General features: G+C 44.1%; 1 protein-coding gene across 1 annotated transcript in view; it reads left to right on the forward strand.

The window, feature by feature from the left end:
- The first annotated feature begins 9,367 nt into the window (after positions 1–9,367).
- LOC112830761 (protein FRA10AC1) overlaps positions 9,368–19,029 on the forward strand; it is a 55,141-nt gene continuing 45,479 nt past the window's right edge. Inside the window, exon 1 of the mRNA XM_073904432.1 lies at positions 9,368–9,520. The gene's annotated coding sequence lies outside the window, so the exon portion shown is untranslated. The remainder of the gene's footprint in view (positions 9,521–19,029) is intronic.

Here is a 19,029-nt window from a genome sequence, read left to right on the forward strand (position 1 = left end):
AGGTTTTTAGTGAATAAAACAAGCATAATTCTCAGTCATGGGCAAGGTGAACGTAACTGAGCCAGAAATATGATTTGGGGTGGTACTAAGGGAAAACAGTGCCTCTGAGAGGCGTTGCTTTAGGGAGGACTTGTTTATTGGAATACAAAGCTGAAAATATGATTATTCTCCTTTCTTCTTCTTCTTCTTCTACTTTATGCCTGAATCACTCCCACAGTAGTTATTAGCAGTCATTTTTTTCTTACAAGAGACACTTCTTCACCATTTCAAGGAGACCAGTAAGTGCTTTTTTTGGTTATTTTGGTTTAAGATTCTGAAATTGAAGACGAAACCTGCAACTAGACTGTTCGTGCTTTGGAAACATGAACTTCATGATGTTGGATTTCAAGCTTGTTGCTTTTGCCTTATCCCTTTAGAAAGGCCCTGTTTTGTTTTGTTTGGCTTTGTACTCTCATTCTGGAAGAACTAAGAGCTTTCCATTGCTGCCCATGACTTGTGGCCTGTACTACACCCATTAAGTTTTTGTAGGAATGATGATCCCAGAAGCTTGGAATTTAACCCCAGAACATGGTAAGGGAATGATAGAACTGGTTATGACCATAGAATTAGTGCCCTGCTGGTCTGGAGCAGGGAGAAACATGGACAGCAGGCAAGTGTCAGGCCCCTGCACCAGCCCCTCTCTTGGCCACACGCTTGGCACTGCCTCGACTGCTCCCAGCAGCAGAGCCAGGGAGCTGGAAGAACCAATACTTGCTGGACTAATTGATCATCTCACCTGCCCTGCAGCCCAGGCATTATCATCCTCACCCTGCAGGTGAGGAAACACAAGCTCCCAGAAGTTCAGTGACTTGCCCAAGGCCATTTAGTTTGGCTTCAAACTGACTTCGGTCTGTTTCCAAAATGTTTATCATGTGATTCCTTATTTTTGATGTGTATGAAATTATGGGCAGTTCTTGAGGCCTTGTCTGTATACTGTATGGCATTTGGGGCATGGAAATAACTGAGGCTGATCCAGCCCTGGCTCTGGAGGCTCTCAGGGGAAGCCTGGAGGAACCCTTGGGTCATCCCAATCCAGTAGGATGCAGTGTAGCATGGTGGTTGTGGCTCAGCTCCTGGCGTTGGCATTTACTAGCTGCGCGACCTTGGGAAAACTTTTAAACTTTCTTACCCTCAGGTTTCTCACCTGTAAAATGAAGATCACCTCACAGGATCCTTATGAAGAGGAAATGAGATAACGTAAGAAAGTGCTTAGAACATAGCAAGCTATTATTATTTGGATCAGGAGCGCCCATCCTGAAGCCATCAGAATGAGTGAGGGGAGAAGCCAGGCCTGGCCAGGGGGGAGAACAGCCTGGAACGGCCGCCTTCCCAACCCAGACTATACCCTCAACCCCAGACATCTGTGATGCGTACCCTCCATCTAGGCTGAGGATAGATCCCAGGACCCTGAAGAAACATAGTCCAGAGGTAGCATTCCCTACTCTCCCCACCCCAGACAGCAGCCAGATCTCAGACGGGCTTTCAAAGGACGGCATCAACACTCTAAGACGATTGTTCAGGTTTTTCCAGGAAAACACCACTTTCCCCTTTTGTCACTTTTCTGGACCAACATTGAAGTGAGTTGTGACAGACATGGGCCCTCCTTAAATGGAATGTTCGTCATCTGGCATTTGACTGTAATCATGCCACTCAGATTAGAACTAAGTAAATGCTGGATTTTTATTTATTTATTTATTTATTTATTTATTTATTTATTCATTTTACTTTGAACAATTTTATCTTAGTTCTTACTCAGCATAGTTATCTAAGTTCATTCATTCAACAAATGTGTGCTAAGTGTGTTTTCCATGTGAGGCACAGCCCAGCACTGGACATTCAGTACAGGGCAAGACCTGCAGAGCTCCTGCCTTTGAGCATCATAGTCTAGAGGAGGAGTCAAGAATTAAGTAAGAGGAAGCACAAGGTGGGAGAAGCCTGTGTTCGGGGACGATCAGGTCAGTGGAGCAAGGATAATAGCACAGAGTCTCAACTGGGGGGTCAGGAAAGTTTAAACTAAACCCAGAGGGCTCCATTTCTGTTTCAGTCCAGCCTGGCAGCCTCATCAAGGTCCCCAGATTGCCTGTGGATGTCAGGTGGCTGCACTAGTAGAGAGTGTCCCACTCTAGTCTCTCTGCTCCCCAAGATCTGGGAAACCTCCTCACGCCTCTGCCTCTGACTCCTCCCCACAATGGGCAAGGCTTCTGAGAAATGGTTTCTAGGGTAAACCAGGGAACCCAGAGTATAATGTGAAACAGGAAAAAGTACAAGAAGAAAAAGCTTTCGTGCCTCTGTAGGGAAGGAATATTTTTCTCTTCCACTCTCTTAGGTTCTCTACCTGAGCCCCGCAAATTAAACTGACAAAGGGCAGATTAACAAGAGTTTTTTAAAAACAGGATTTAATTATATACTTACGCACAGGAGTTCACAAAGAAACATGACTTAAGGAGGTGTTACAATTTGGGGCTCATATATCACCTTAATAAGGGATGACACTGTGTGGAGAGGAGGCTAGACAAAGGGAAAGGGGTTTGGGGCTTTTGGAATGTGGGTAAGTTATGAGAAGGTGACTGGGAAACATATGGTAAATAAGAGTTGTTTAGGGGCGCCTGGGGGGTTCAGTTGGTTAAGTGTCTGCCTTCAGCTCAGGTCATGATCCCAAAGCCCCCCACATTGTTCAGCAGGGAGCCTGCTTCTCCCTCTTCTGCTGCCCCTCCCCCTCCTTGTGCTTGCTCTCTCTCTACTCAAATAAATAAATAAAATCTTAAAAAAAAAGGTTTCTTAAAGTTTGTTATGTAGATAAGAGTCCTCTCAGGTGATAAGAATTGTCTCAGAGCAGTTCTTTTCCTGGTACTGAAGAGGTAGGCACATTCACAAATGAAAATTTATATTACATTTACAAAGGGAAAGGGGTGCCCTGCGTTTAGACAGGAAGGGAAAGGGCAAAGAACCAATCTCTTTCAGCTCAAAACCACTTTATTCCAAAGTGGCATATTTTGCGGTGACATACTCTAATCTCTTTCACCTGGCCCTGTGTGGGTATTGAGCACTGGGCTAAGAACCTTTTATGTATATTTCATTCTATCATTTATTTCTCATTACAACTCTATGAAGCAGGTGTTCTTATGCCCATTTTTCAGGTCAGGGAACTGAAGCCCAACAGGTGCAATAAATAGGTCATAGAGCCAGCCAACCGCAGAGCTAGGATTTGAGCCCAGGAAAATGAGAAAATTAATTGATCCTTTTTCAGTAAAGGCAAGTTTTTGCAGGAGTGAGGGTGGGAAACACCATTGTTCTGAAAAGGGGGCATTTAAAAAGAATTAAGGAAGGGATTCTTGGTAGGAACTGTAAATCCTCCAGCAACTGGGAGTGCGGGCCACAAGGAGCTCCATCAGCATGAACTGAGTACTGCAGAGAGGGGAGGCTTGAAGAAGGGAGTAAGGGGAGGAGGGAAGCCCCTCAGTCTCTCCCAACTTATCAGGACCCATCCAGGCTCTTCTCCCACCAGTCCCAGTAAGAGTCCAGTTGCCTGCACCCTCTTCTCTTGTATCTGCCTGCTTCCAGGAATTTGGAGAGCGTGGTGTCTGGTTTCTATCACTCTGTCTGGTCCCTAAAATCCTGATTCTCATGGCACTTGACAAAATACAAGGAATACTTTAAAGTATTAGCTTTAAACATCAATGTTCTAAAAGAACAACAATCTATTAGCAGCAGCAACAGCAGCAGAATTTGATTTCCTCCACAGGCAGAGTAAACCTGAAGCAAAATGTAAAGTTGGTTTTCATCCTTTATTGTATTCCTTCTCTCCTTCCCGCCTGGCCACACACCAACAGGGCCCTTCAACCTGGGTTTGCTATTCTATCTCCCTGTCTCAGCTACTAGGAAATTATCTGATAGGATACAATGTATGAATGACACTAAGTGGTTCCTCCAAGGCCATTTGTATCAAAATAGGGCACAGACTCTTTAAGCTAGTGGCTTTTAGACTGTATTTCTTGGACTTTGCATTGAATTCCCTCAACTTTCCTCCTCCCTGCCTCTCCTCCCCATAAATACACTTTGACCAGAACAACTCCACGTGTGCACTAAGATTCAGGTGAGATTTCATTTGAATGATCAGTTACTTAGGAGATGCACGAGCCTAAAGAAGTGAAGCTTTAACAATGGGAGAGGCAATTGTGGTGTCGTGGTAAGAACTCTGAAGCCACGTGAAGAGTCCCCATTCGGCTCTTCCCAGCTGTGCAGTCTTGTGCAAATCGCTTGCTCTCGTGGAGGCGTGGGGTCCATATTTATACCCCGACCTTGCTGGAGAATTGGGAGCAGTAAGAGAGATCCTGTAAAGTGAAACATAATTGTGAAAAGTTACTATGAACCACTTTTTAGGCATTGCCGACATGCTACGGAGGAGATGTTTGGGGGCCACGGGGGAGCCCGTGGAACTCCTCAAATCATGCTGATTAAGTGGCCACCTAGTCACATGACTATTGATTTTAACCTTAGTGTAGGAGCACTTGCTTCCTCAATAACTTAAATTCCTTGTATTTGTCGAAATTCCTTTTGCTGCCCATCTGGGTCTCCAATGTCTAATTAAAATTTGGAAGTTTTGCAAAAACTCAGCAGGAACACTTTTTATGGAATGTTTTCTCCAGTGGAGGAGATAGTTCAACTCTCGGCCCTGTAGCCTTCACGTGGAAAGGCAGGGAAAGCAGAGCCGAGCTGTGGAGAAGGGTGCCAATTGGACTGCCTCATGCTTCTGACTCATTAGCATGTCAACAGAAGCATCTCCTCTCTCCCCATATTTTTTGCAAGGAAATGCTATTAGTGAAGCAAGGTCCAGGCAGAAGTATTGCATTGACATTGTGATCAGGCTTAAAGACAAAGCAGAGAGACATCCAGATATGGTTTGGTCACTGGATCAAAGGGAAGAAATACATTAGAAAAAAAATGGGAAGGGAAAGTCTAGGTACCCAAAGCAGGGCAAATATCACATAATAATAGATAGCTATTACTTACTAAACCTTTGCTGTTCTTGACATTGTGCTTCTAAGGAAATTAACTTGTTTGATCTATGATTGCTGTATAAGTGAGGGTAGGCTAATGTCCATCACAAACATTTCCCAAATCTCAGTGACTTAGTATAGTAGAGGCTGATTGCTTACTCCTAGCCCACCCTCCTCAGGATCTTGGAGTCCTCCACTGGACTCTGCCTCCCAGCAGCAGATGAGGGGAAAGGGAGAGAGTGCACATGCAGAGGTTCTCAAGCGAGGTTTTCTTCACTTCTGCCCGCATTCCATTGGTCAGAACTCAATTTCATCATCTTTAACCAGGAGAAAAAGGAGACAAGATTTGGGGACTACATAGTGTGTGCCATAATAACCATGGCACCCTTTCTCAAAGATTCTTTAAGATTCCCTTTTTAAATAGCCTCTGCTGTGATGTGGCCGTAGCAACATCTACCACATTTTAGACTTGGGGACAGGGAATTAAAACCTACACCACTATTTCCATGTCCCACTGAACAGTGGTGGCCCCAGTGTGTCACCTAATGCTTCATTTCCCTATTCTGTGTTCCAGGCATGCAGACCTGTAAATATCCCCATAAATTTATCTTGTTCTCCAGGACTTCCCACTCATTGTTCCTTCAGCTCAGATGGGTCTAGAATCACTGGTATGGGCCTAGACATTGGGAATTTTTTTTAAAAAGATTTTTATTTATTTATTTGAGAGAGAGAGAGAGAGAGTACGATTCAGGGGAGCGGCAGAGGGAGAGGGAGAAGCAGACTCCTCGCTGAGCACAGAGCCTGACACCAGGCTCAGTCCCAGGACCTGAGATCATGATTTGAGTCAAAATCAGACGCTGAACCAACTAAACCACCAGGTGCCCAGGGAATTTTTTTAAAGCTCCCTAGGTGGATCTATTTTATGGCCAGGGAAGAGGACCAATGAAAGGATTTGTTGAATGAATGAACTCCTTACCAATCAAGATTGGTAAGATTTTGAGGCATCCGCTCTCACGACAAGAATTATTTCTCTGATGACTCTAGGCTGACTTGGGTATATTTTCAAGGACCTTTAACATGTTTAATCTATTCCTCTCATAGAGCTAATTAGTCCATGTTAGGTGATAGACCAGCCTGGGCCATGTCACCTTAACGATTTGGAAGACTGGCTATTCCCAATGTGCTGTCATAGCTTGTTAGGCCTCCCTGGGGCCACCACTGCTCTACAGGACACTGAAGTGTTGGCAGTGGGTTCTGGGTTTTGCCCCAAGTCTAAATGTGGTACAAAGAGCACCTTTCAAGATATCTCTGTATTCCAAAGAAAGAATGAATGCTTCTTTAAATCTTATTGCCTCTGTACTCCACCACCCTGCAATTGTAGATCCCCCAAATGGCCTTGCCTTCCTATGACATTTCCTACCTCCCTACCCTTGCATGAATTCTGTGTCCAGACACATGACGGTTGCTTGAGGCTGAGACCATTCAGCTCCTCACCAAGGAGAAGGCCCAGATGGCCGTGGGCAGCCCCCTGCTGCAGCACCATCATGTACATAGGGCTTGCAGATTTCAAGCCTCGCTACCAGATTGGCGCCACCATGATGAGTCACTAAGGGAAAACAATGATAGTGTGATCAAAACGCTACTGTGAATGCTGGGCCAGGTATGGCGTCTTCATCAAGCCATCAGTTGTGATAGTGGGGGACTTCCCCCAAGGAAGACTATGGTTTGGGTGAGATGTGATGCCCAAAGAAGGGCATCCCCCTGCTCCAGATCCTAACTTGTCCACTTCTTGCCCCCTCCCTATATGTGCCCATTGCCCTCTTCCCTGACCCCATTTTTATTTTGTTCACCTTTCCCTTGCCATTGAATTTTGAGTGTTATGCATTAAATTTGCTAGAAACCTGAGGAAAACAAAAAACAACAACAAAAAACACTGCTTTGTTGGTGATACTGTTTGCTTTCCTAGGATGCCTATCTGCTACTCTCCTTCCCATCCTTGAAGGTTCTGCTCAAATGTTACCTCCTTAAACTCAAGCTCAGGGTTTCTAGGCTCTCCAGGGGAGAAAACAGTCAAGACAAGGGTTCTCAGCATGGTGTGAGGCTGATGCTGGACTTGCTGGTCCAGCCACCCAGGCACCACAGACATGCCTAAGGATAGGCTCTGTGTGTGTGAGTGCGTATAAACTGGCCAGTGATATAACGCTGGAAGCACAGATCTGTTTGGTGCAGAATCTCTTAGGATTGTCAATGTCTGTCTCTCTTGGTGCTGTAGCAATATCTAAAAAAAAAATAGAGGCTTGTTCTACACAACTTCATTTCTTGTGTACCAATGTAAATCTGTACTAACAGCAGATGACAGAGCCCTTAGGTAGACTGACCAGACTTTCTGGCTTCTTCTTCTTGGAGGCCATAATAACTAATTAACAATGAACAGGTTGCTCTTGCTCTTAATGATGGGCTGAGCACACTAGTAAGAAGAGTACGGTGGACACTTGATCAAGAATGAAACTTCAGAATCATTATGTTTCTCTTTTATTGAAGTATAATGGACTAATGACATTGTATTCCTTTCAAGAGCACAACATAATGATTCAATATTTGTACACACTGGGAAATGAACACCACAGTAAGTCTAACTCCATCCGTTACCATGCAGAGTTATGAATTGTTACGGTCTGAGCCCTAACACAAATGTGGCCTCATTCTGAACCAAAGGCTAAGGAAGCAAGGCTACCAATTAAATTGTGGAAACAGAGACTTCTAATCTGGTATCTCATTTTCTTCCTCATATCTCTGATGTGCTGAACTCCTTCAGTGAATGTGCCCCGAGGCCTCATGACATGCTGGGCACCCATCACGCTGGGTCGTGCTGGGTCCATGGCAGGAAACGGAGCAAGGAGGTCCCTGATCTCAAGGAGCTGCTGGTCTGCAGCTGAAGGTCTTGTTTCATTCTCAGAATCTCTCTTTTGTGGGTGTCTGGCTGTGTTAGGGGGACTTCTTAACCAGCGTTAACATTTCCCCCTGGAGAACAGAGCGGTAATAATCAGTATGGGAAGAAAGGAATTGTTGCTACTCTGGTACACATGAACTGGAGCATAAACATCTTGGTTTCATGTCTCTTTTCTCCATGTGAGAGGCAGTTAGCTTCCCTGATTCCATACTGTTGAGGGTGACTTTTCCATTCTTCTCTCTTGGAAACATAATTTAATGGGAAGAGTCTACTGGTGGGCTGCAGGTATGAGGCATTCTCAGGATAATATATCTGATTTCCCCCTTGAAATCAAGTCACATTTATTAAGTGTCTTTTTTATACAGGAGGCACGGAGCAAGGTGCTTCCCATACATTATCTCACTTAGTCTCCTGTAAGCCTCCCAATCGCCCCATGAGTGAGGCATCATTAGCCAGCTTTCACAAAGAAGATAAAAGGGGAAGGAGGAAATGGTAGCTCAGGGCCTGAAAAGTGCTAATTCACTTCTAGGGGATGAATACGCTTACTGTCTAGTTTCTATTCGATGGATTTCAATAAGCATGTTTAATATTAATACCTGCCACACATTTGCATAATCTTTTCAACTTTTCAAAGCACCGTTACCTCTTTCTTATCTGGGTTGATGCTCCTGCTAGTTCTGTGCTGTTATAACAGTCTAGAACTACTTGATGGCGTCTCTTTTCAAGCCTGAATCTCTGCAGAGAAACTTGCTTTTTAAGCCAATAGAAACCTTGCTTCCAGAAATCGAATCTACATCTTCATCTGCAGGGTCTCCCTGGGATGGTGTAGTCGGCTGCTTAGTACAAGCAGAAGACATCAGCACTCATAGCAGGGCTGATTGCTATGATTACATCTGCCCCCAACATTCTCAAAAACTCCAGATTTTAGAAATTTAAGTGCCTTTACTACCCTGCCTTTGTCCAGATCTTCCTGCCACTCAGTTTGCCCCAGTTAATGACAGCCAAAAAAAAAGAAAGAAAGAAAAAGAAGGGAAAAGCACATTTGTGTGCTTGTGCACCGAGGTGCATTTATTCTCAAAAAAGCCCCCAGAAACCAGCCTAAATGAAGCAGGGAGGGTGGTGACGGGAGATGAAACATAAAGCAGGTGCTTACTTAATTGCTGCAGCTGGTGTCAAGCATTTGGCATAATTTTTCTCCTCGTTTTATTGGCACTAGTGTTCATTTAACTTTTTAGCTGAAGCATCTGAGAGGAGCCTAGGAACTCACTCTGTTCCTGGTTTTACAGAAAAGCAAGCAAGGCAGTTTTCTTTTTTCTTTTTCTTTTTAGATTTTATTTATTTATTTGTCACAGAGAGAGAGAGAACACAAGCAGGGGGAGCAACAGAGGAAGAGGGAGAAGCAGGCTTCCCGCTGAGCAGGGAGCCCGATGTGGGGCTCGATCCCAGGACCCCGGGACCATGACCTGAGCCGAAGGCAGCAGCTCAACTGACTGAGCCACTCAGGCATCCTGCAAAGCAGTTGTCTTAAAATATTGTAAGTAAACATAATCCCGAGGATTTTTTGTTTGTTTGTTTCAAAACAACTCATTGATTATAGAAAGGGAAATTGGCTTAAATGCCATTTGACATCTTATTTGATTCTGCCCTAATTGCCATGGGTCAAATTTTTAATTTGTCACCAAAGACTTGATTCAACTTGTTCAGACTCATCTGTGTGGTGTGGATTTCAGAATTGTATGTGTGAGCCCAAAGCTTCCTAAGGTGTTTTCTTTGGAAAGGCAAGTTGTTAAATTCTCCAGTTGATGTGGCACATTCATTTTGCTGTTTGACTTTTCTCCTTTACATGGTGAAGGGACAAGTTGCAAAAATATTGTCTGCAAGTTACTTTATGCGCTGTCATTCCACAAATGTTTATAAAACAGAAACACCATGCCAAAACCTTTTGAAGAATAAACACCGTGCCAAAAACAATACAAAGAATCATGAGGCATGCAAAGATAAGGTCTTTTCCTTTCAGCAGACTGGGTCATGGAAGGAAAGGGAAACAAGTACCAGGGATAACATAATGTAGTTCCAAGGGAAGTAACAGTAACATGCCAAAGAAAAGCACATGTAGACCAGTTACTTCTGATGGCAGGTCTAATTTAAAGGAAAAAATTCTTCTTTTTCCTTTCTTAAAGTAATTCAATTTAAAGAATGCTATTCAATTACTGCATTTAAGGTGATATTTGAATTTCTCCACATTTACCATAACTTTTTAAAAAGATTTTATTTATTTGACAGAGAGATAGATAGAGCCAGGGAGCAAAAGGGGCAGGGGGGTGGGGAAGTGGCAGAGGGAGAAAGAGAAGCAGACTCCCCATTGAGCAGGGAGCCCGATTCGGGGCTTGATCCTGGGACCCTGGGACCCTGGGACTGCGACCTGGGCTGAAGGCAGATGCTTAACCGACTGAGCCACCCAGGCACGCCCCCCCCCCCCGTTTACCATAACTTTATTGCCTTCTATTGACTCTAATCTGTATATATATGATATATATTTGTATATTTACATATTTAAATATAAATATATAATTATATTTCATATAAATATATTTATATTTTATATATTCTACATATATAACTAATACTGAAAAAATTTTTTTTATTTTGGAACTTTATTTCAGGTTGCATTTCATGGAGGGGGAAAGACAGGTTGTAGTGCAGAGAGGGTTTTAAGAGACCTGGGCTGGTCTTGTTTTCTCCTTCACCACTTGTGTTCTGGGCCTGTGAGTGCTTAGCCCGGAAGCTGTCCTTTCAGTCCTGATGTTAGCGTGATGCCTCCCACTGTCCCATAGCAGTAAAGGAAGCTGGAGGCGTGAGGGAGGAGCAGAGATGCTGGAAGCAGGACAGGAAGTCCCGGACTTGGCGGGGGGGTGGGGGTGGGGGGAGACATACCAGTGCCTTTCTGCTCTGTCAGCCTTCTCTTTAAATACCACAGTATTTGTAGAAGGCCGTGAGGTCAGGGCCACTTGCAATTTGTGGTGGGTCTGATTCCTTTTAATTATCAGTTGGTATAGCACTGGCTCTGGAAGATGGGGAGCATGGTCTATCGAAAAATATCGGAAAGATCTACAGGGTCTTTCTATCAAAGTCTGTGCTGAGTTGTGTCCACAAAGCCTTGAAGGCAAAAGAAGTGAGTTCTAAGGAACAGACGGAAGGAAACTGGGGACAATGCGGAGTGAGAGAGGAATGCTGTGTCTCTTCGTGGTTCTTTATTAATGGCATAGCCAGCAATTTGTCCGGGCCCTAGTTAACCACATGTCTAGAGGTTGCTGCTGGTCCCCCAGCGATCCCTCCCTTCACACGTCACTGTCCTTCCTCAGACACTCCACTCATCATGGTGCTTCCTAGGCCGTGATTTCTCATGAATCTCTGTGACCTGTCACATTCATCTCGACTTTTCAGCCCAGGGTTTGTTATTTTAGCTCAGGAAGCATGGTAATAAAATAGGAGATCTAGCTTTTGCCTTGGTCTTCACAGCTTTCAAGTTGTGTGATCCTGGGCATGTTCTTCAACTTCCCTCGCCTTCATTTACCTGATCTATAAAATGACTGGGGACTCCAGATGTAAATGGTCTCTTAGAAATGCTCAGCCACCATGACCGCCCTGGTCTTACATTTCCCAGGGATGCCCAGATCCAGATATGCTGGCCCACACTCCCAATAGCCTCTATGCTCCCAAGCCAGCCTTGGATCCTAAGTTTGAGTTTTAAAAATGTCATCACCCTAGCTTGTCAAGACCATCTCCTGTTATTCTCCATGGCATTCTTCTACTCCAGACACGTGGGTAGCCTCAAGGACTCTGAACAAACTCAACTGATTCCGTCCTAGCTGCTCTGGCGCTGAGCCACTGCAGCTGTCAGAAACCAGCTCCTGGTCCCTGCACCCCCACCCCCAGGGCTGTCATGGCTGTCAACTCCCAGATTAAAGCTCATCTTACCCAGAAGCCCTCGCTGGCTAACTCTCCCTACCAACGGTCACTGCTTCTGCCGCGGCAAGTGTAATAGCCATGTTCTTGGCTCCAGTGGCCTTTGGCAGTCTGTTTTAAAATTCCAATCATCCCTTCAAAAGTGCTTTAAAAAAAAAAACAAAAAACCATGATCATTATTATACATATGTACACTATTGGAGGCTTTTTCCCCATTGCATCATAGATGTTTTCTCTCATTGTCTCAAAGTCTGCACCAGGCGTTAATGAATGCCTTGGGGCTCTGTTAACGCTTCCCCTCATGTTGGGCAATTAAGTGTTTAATTTTTCGATATTATACATACCTCAGCCCATGTTGTTTTTGAATTATTTTTTTAGTCAACTCCGATGTGTTAATGTAGGACAGAAACATTCTTACCTGTTTATGGCATCTTGTAGTTTGGAAACCCCTGCACAGGTCTTACCGACTCTCTAGCAGGCACCCAGGACAGTTGTCCCAGCCTCCCTCTCTGCTCCTCCAGCCTCCCCTCCTTCAGGCCACACTCAGCGGATGGCCTGCCTAGGCCACCACATAGCTTGGTCTCAAAGATCCCTGCCTCTTCAGCTCTTGCCTAATCCAGTGGTTCTCCAGCTTCAGGTACATTGGAATCGCCTGGAGGGCTCATTAAAGCAAAGATTGCCCCATACTCCAGAGTTTCTGATGGAGTAGGCCTGCAGTGGAGCAGGAAAATTGTGTTTCTAACCCATTCCTAGTGGTACTGATGCTGCTGGGACAGGGTCCACACTTGGCGAACTCGGCTGTAATTCTTTCCTCTGATGTCAGGGGAAATGGTTCAGCTTCTCTAACTCATACCCACCCAACTATCCATCCTCTGAAACTCCTTGTCATCTTCTCTGAGACTGGACTCCTATTCCTGTTTTCTTTTAGTGCCTCCTATATCTGCGCCATTGAAACTATCCTTACTTTGTCTTTCAAGCTCCCTCCCATCCCTGCTCTTTCAATAGTCACCTTTTTCTTACCAACACTACCCGGTTCTAACTACCAACCCCAGTGGCTTTCCTTCTGCTTCACGTTTTTCTGAACTTGAACCTGATCTTCACTTGCTACTTCTACTTCTTATCCATGTATTTGCTTCCAAATTACCAGAAATGTCCCAAGCTGCTCTATGGAGACTATCTGGAAAATTGAAAATCACCCTTCTTCCCAAATCCGATGACCTTTCTTTATTATGTAACAATAGCAATTGATAGTCGTTGACTTCCGACTGTGTTCCAGGCATTGTGCTAAGCACTGAATATACAGCTTGCATATATAAATATAATCTCATTGTGAAGATTATCCTCATATCAACCCTGTGGGGTAGGTATTATTTTATAGATTTGAAAAACTAGGCTCTGAGAAGTTAAATATTTGCCCAACAGCTTAAGTGAAGGAACCAGAATCAGACCCAGTTCTGATTCCACATCCCATGTATTACACATTACTCCAGAATATGCATCTATGTCCCTGAGCACCTATTAAAATGCCAATTCCTGATTGCAGGGCCAGAGATTCCAAACCAGGTGTGGCAGAGGCCTGGGAATCTGAATTCTTAATAATGGCCCAAGTGATTCTGATGTGGGCGTTCCCAGAACCACACACATTTTGAGAAACAGTCCCGGTATTGACATAATTGGCCACTTCCTTTCTTTAAACATTTCCTTTGGTTGCTATGATACAACATTTTTTTCTGGTTCTGTGGGCTCTCTGAGTCTGTTGTTCTCCATCTCCTTCTTCCTCTCCTGGCCCTATCAGTGGCCCCAGATTCTGCCCCCCTGCCTTCTCCTCCCTCTGCTGTCTGTCCCCATGCGCCCATCCACTTGCAGCACTCCCAACTCAGGCAGATGGTCCCCAATCCAGCCATTCTGGTGCCAGCATCCTGGTGAGAGTCATGGAGCAGTATGATAGGATTTTGGAACAGCAATGAACTATTGCCCAGGCTCTGGACAAAATCGTGAGGCAGATGATACATTGATTTGGGTGCCCCACCACCCCACACAACCCTTGGGTCTTTCCCCTTGCCTATAAGAGCCCTGTGCTTGCAGCTTTGTAATCAAATCAGTTCAGCAAAAGGCTGATCATTGTACACAGTCACACTAATGTGTTAATTCTCATTTGCCACTCATTTGCATTTTTAAAGCCTTTTATCTTTTTTTGTGGGTTCAACCGTTGTTCACAAGTTGAAGACATTTCAGGCTTCATTTAGCAGATGGGGATAGTTCAGAGGGAAACTGGGTCAGAGGAGGAAGGAGGGCAAGCTGATTTGGGAGGAACCCTTCTCTTCTCCTTGACATTTTTTGAAGCTTAGACTCAAAGACAGCCATTTTACCACCACTGGGAAGGCAAGACCTGGCCTTTGTTGCCTCCTGAGCACTGGGGCAGGGATAAGCAGTAACTATAGCTGCTGCAGACCTGTCCCTAGAAGCACAGAGGGTGAACACAGACTGTAGAGTTGGCTGCTCTTCTGGCTTCCTGCCACCCTCCATGCTTGGAGTAGCTGGCTCCTGTTCATTTTTTAAGTCTCAGCTGAAATGTTCTCTTCAGAGCGACCATCCTGACCACCCTACTTACCTAAGCCCCTCTTGGTGATTCTCTGTGTTGGCAGCTACTTTCCTTCATTGCATTTATCAGTTTGTAATTATTTTATTTGTCTATTTACTATTCTTCCTGTACCCATTTGGACAGTAAGGCTCCAGAGGACAGGAATCAGTCCGCCTGATCCCCATAGTGCTCATAGCATAGTGCCGGCTCAGGGTAGATAGTATTTGTAGCAGGAATGGCTGGATAGCTGTACCTCCACCACACGGCACCTAGTGAGCAGTGCTTGAGCTGAAATAACCATCCCCAGGAGCCATCACAGTGCTGACGGACTTCAGGCAACCTGAGAGCAGCTGGTGCACTTCACTGGTGGGAGAATGGTGCTGGAGGTGCTCTGAGAGCGGCATCAGGAAAAATTACGGAAGACATTGAAATAGGCAAAAAAGAGTTACCAGGCTGGCACCCTTTTGAGTTATTGGGACTTTCATCATCTTTGAGCTATTTTACAACTTTTTAGGTTGTATAAAACCGATAGCATACAAATGATTCTTGTCAAAGAGACGCAAACTCGTTTTGTTTGGTGGAAGTGCAATTGAGTATTGCCCTTGGATACTGACCAGTTTTGCATCTATTTGTAAATTCCTGTTAGCTTTCCTGATTGCCTTTATGCGTGGGTTCTTTGAATTTTTCTTTGAACTGATGGTAAACTCTTGCTGGTTGTCTCATGAATTAGGTAAATAAAATCTCTGATACGTGTTTTTATATTTGTAGAAGAGTCATGATTTTGGCTTTTAAAAAAGTCTAATAGAAAACAAACCAGGATGTAGTTAGGAGAGGCTTTTATTCAAAGATGTTTACAAGGGAGGAAAGGAACTATTGCAACGGGGGAACCTGCAGGTGTCTCAGGGGTCAGGGCACATAAAGGTGGTCTTTTGCACAGAGGCATGAGCAGGGCTGGAAAGAACCAAGTGTGGGGAAATGGAATGAAAGTGTAGCATGATCAGATGGTAGATCAGAGAAGATTTTATGCTAAGGCCAGACTGTTCTCAGGAGGGGCTCGGTGCTGGCTCAGTGCAGTTTGTAGCATAGAGTGGGCCAAAGTTCAGGGGCTTGGAAGACGGAAAGAAGCTTACCCAAAGTTTGGGTAACAAGCATTGTGTTCCAATTGATCAGTGGAGTAAGCAGTTCAGCTCATCATTTATGAGGCAAAGAATGGGAATTTGGAAGGTCTGTATGTAGCTTTGTCATTGGTTAAACAGGGTCTTCTGAGTCTTATCTAAGTCTTATGGGAAAGAATGTTTCTTTGCAGTAAGCTGTTTTCCAGAACACAAAAATGAGGGGATTCCTTTAATCATCCCTGTTTTCTAGGAGTGAAGAGCTCAGGTAAAATTCAACATTGTCAGCATGCTCTGGGATGTGAGTTCCATCCCCCCAGTCTGTGGGTCACTCTGATGTTCTCAGTCAGCATAGATATTCCTGCCCAGGAACTTAGGGACCGCCCCTGGCTGTGGCCCATGCTGTGACCTCTCTAAGCCCCCTTTCCTGAGTGTTTATTTAAGGCTTTGATTCCTTCTCCTTGACTTGCCAGGAGCCTGTCTTATCCCCAAGAGACAAACCCAAGATAGCTTCATAATCTTTGTTTCCAAACCACCACCTCCAAAGAGGATAATGGACCACCCCTTGGAAATTGGCATCCTATGGGCTGAATGCAGGTCACAGAAGTGTTTTATTCCAAGGGGTGTTTTGCTTTGATTTTTAAACTTGAATTAGATGCCAATATTAGCAATCAGAATATTGAATCTAAAAATCCAGATTTTCACCTTCTCTGGAAAAATGGATTGCTCTGGCAATTCTGGCTTGCATTTCTATTGTATGCCATCCTACAGCATTTAACAGAATTCCTGACAATAAAGTGTGTCATTGAAAAAGTTCTATTTATGGATCCGAATATGACTTTGGGTGCTGTTGCTTTTTTACAGCCTGAGGAGGGAGAGGCATGAGCTCTCCATCTCCTGTTTACTGCTGCTCCTCTAAGCCTGCTCAGTCATTTAGGTTATTGTGTGTGTTGAAGTATTTCTATTTCCTTCCACCAGTGATCACTTTTAGTACCAGAACAACTAGTCAAAGAGGTTTTACTTTCAAGAGATTATGTAATTAAGGCATCATTTAGGAAAACTGCTTACTATTTACATATAATTGCCTGACCACATAATAATACTGAGATGTGTCCTTAACCATGCAGCAGACCTATTTCACTGGACATTTCACTCGGCTACACCAGCATGCTCTCTACATGGTCAACTTGTGTTCATACACTGTGAAATCATGGGATTTGGTCAACTCCTACTTGGTTCTTGCTTATGCTTTATAAAGAAAGAGGCTGTTGGTGGTCACTGGTGAACATGGGAGGCCTGGGAAGACATACTGCCCTTTCCTTTGGTTGCAAAGTCAGTGCAGTTTGTAGCATAGAGTTAAATCTGTGGTTTAAGCATTTGGAACATAAACATTAAGTCCTCTGTCTCCTAAGTATTTTCAGTCTTTCTATTCTCAGGACTAGAGGCCCCTCCCTGGTGCTTCCACAGCCTTTTGGGTCTCTTCCTATCACTTCCCACAATACTGTACTCTAATGACCTGTGTCTGTGTCCCACAGAGAGCCTTGGCCTTGATGGGGAAATTATGTATTTTCCATGATGATAGGCCCAGGCCTAGCCAGCCCTTGAGGCAGGATCCAGAGATATGATACCCATCAACCTTCATTAGTCTAGTGAATCTCTCTACTTTGCATGTGCCTGCGTGAGGCATGAAATCTTTAGACACACAGATATTATATGACAAAAAATAAGTGCATCAGTTTTCCGGTGACATTTAGTGTTCCTGGTGTCTGTTTCTCATCTCGTCTGATCTGGTATCTCCCTATCTCTTAATCACAAAGCTCCCTACCCGTAACTGCCTCAGAGAGGGGCTTTATAGACATCCTGTCTCTGTTCTTGCCTCCTGGGACCAGGCCTAAAGATGACAATCAATTCATTTGGTAATTGGTATATTGCTGTCTCTCCACTTAACTTCCTAACATCCATCCAACCACAGTGTTCATGCTCTGGTAGTTTCCTTTGGGCATTTACACAAGCAAGTGCCTGACCTTTGACCAGCTTGCACAAGATACCTATTGGACTGTGTCTGTATTCATGGACTGAACTCTATCATGGAGGTTGTAGAGCTACCTTCTGCCAGATCCTGAGTTGTAAATGTTCAGGAAGCACAGGCTGACCTTGCCAAGGCCTGGGTGCTTTCTGTCCTCTGGGTGCTGACTCAGCACTTACAGAGCTCCCTGCCCCCAACCCCCTGGCTGCCCCCATCTCAGTGCTTAGGAAATTTGTCTTTGACTATGTAAGATTTATATGGCATGATTTCCCAGGAAATCCCACCTCTCTATTCCCCAAACTATTCTCTCATGCCTGACACTGCTTTAATCACCAACACTTGCATTTGCCCTTTAGAGCCAAAGTTTTTAAAAACCTCTAGGAATAGGTCAATTTTTTTAAATGTAAACTTTTTATTGAAGTATAACATTCATACATAAAAGTACACAAACCAGGGGCACCTGGGTGGCTCAGTCGGTTAAGTGTCCAACTTTTGATTTCGGCTCAGGTCATGATCTCAGGATCGTGAGATCGAGTCCTGCATCAGGCTCCATGGGGAGTCTGCTTGAGATTCTCTGTCTCCCTCTCCTTCTGCCCCTCCCCCCGTGCTCTCTTTCTCTAAAATAAATAAAGCCTTAAAAAAACAAAGTACACAAACCATAATGAACCACTAATGTAATGAATGCAAGGATCAAGAAACAGAATATTGCCATCTCCCCCAGAAGCCCTCCCCACCACTGCCTTGTGTTCCCTTCCAGTCACCTCCTCTTCGCCCACCAGGGAAACCATTATCCTGACTCATAAGAGATTACTTTTGCTTTTGTTCTTTATATAGATGGAATTGTATTACATGTATTCTTTTGCATATACAATGTTTCTTTTCCTCAGTATTATATTTATGAGATTCATCTATGTTGTTGCATATAGTTGTGGTTTATTTGCTTTTATTGGTGTATGGTCTCCCATTGTGTGAATAAGCTACAATTTACTTAACTGATGGGCACTTGGGTTGCTTCCAGTTTTTTACTTATAAATAGTGCTATTATTTGTAAATAGTGTTTCCTAGTTCAGGTCTTTCAATGAACATATGCACACTTTTCTGTTGAAAATACACTGAGGAATGGAATATATGCAACACAGGATATATTCATCAGTACTAGATCCATTCTTTCCATTTAGCCATTCTGGAGGGTGTGTAATGGTATACATTGTGTTCTTCATTCCCATTTCTCTGATAACTAGTAAAGATGAGCACTTTGTTTTCTGTGCATTGGCCACTTGGATATCTTTTTTTGTGAGTTGTTTGTTTGAGACTTTGACTAAATTTTCTACTAGGTTTCCACCTTTTACTTAATGGTT

Source organism: Callorhinus ursinus, unplaced genomic scaffold (genome assembly GCF_003265705.2).
Source record: "Callorhinus ursinus isolate GAN/ISIS: 27379988/994484 unplaced genomic scaffold, GSC_fseal_2.0 scaffold20, whole genome shotgun sequence".
In the NCBI taxonomy this organism is placed as follows: domain Eukaryota; kingdom Metazoa; phylum Chordata; class Mammalia; order Carnivora; family Otariidae; genus Callorhinus; species Callorhinus ursinus.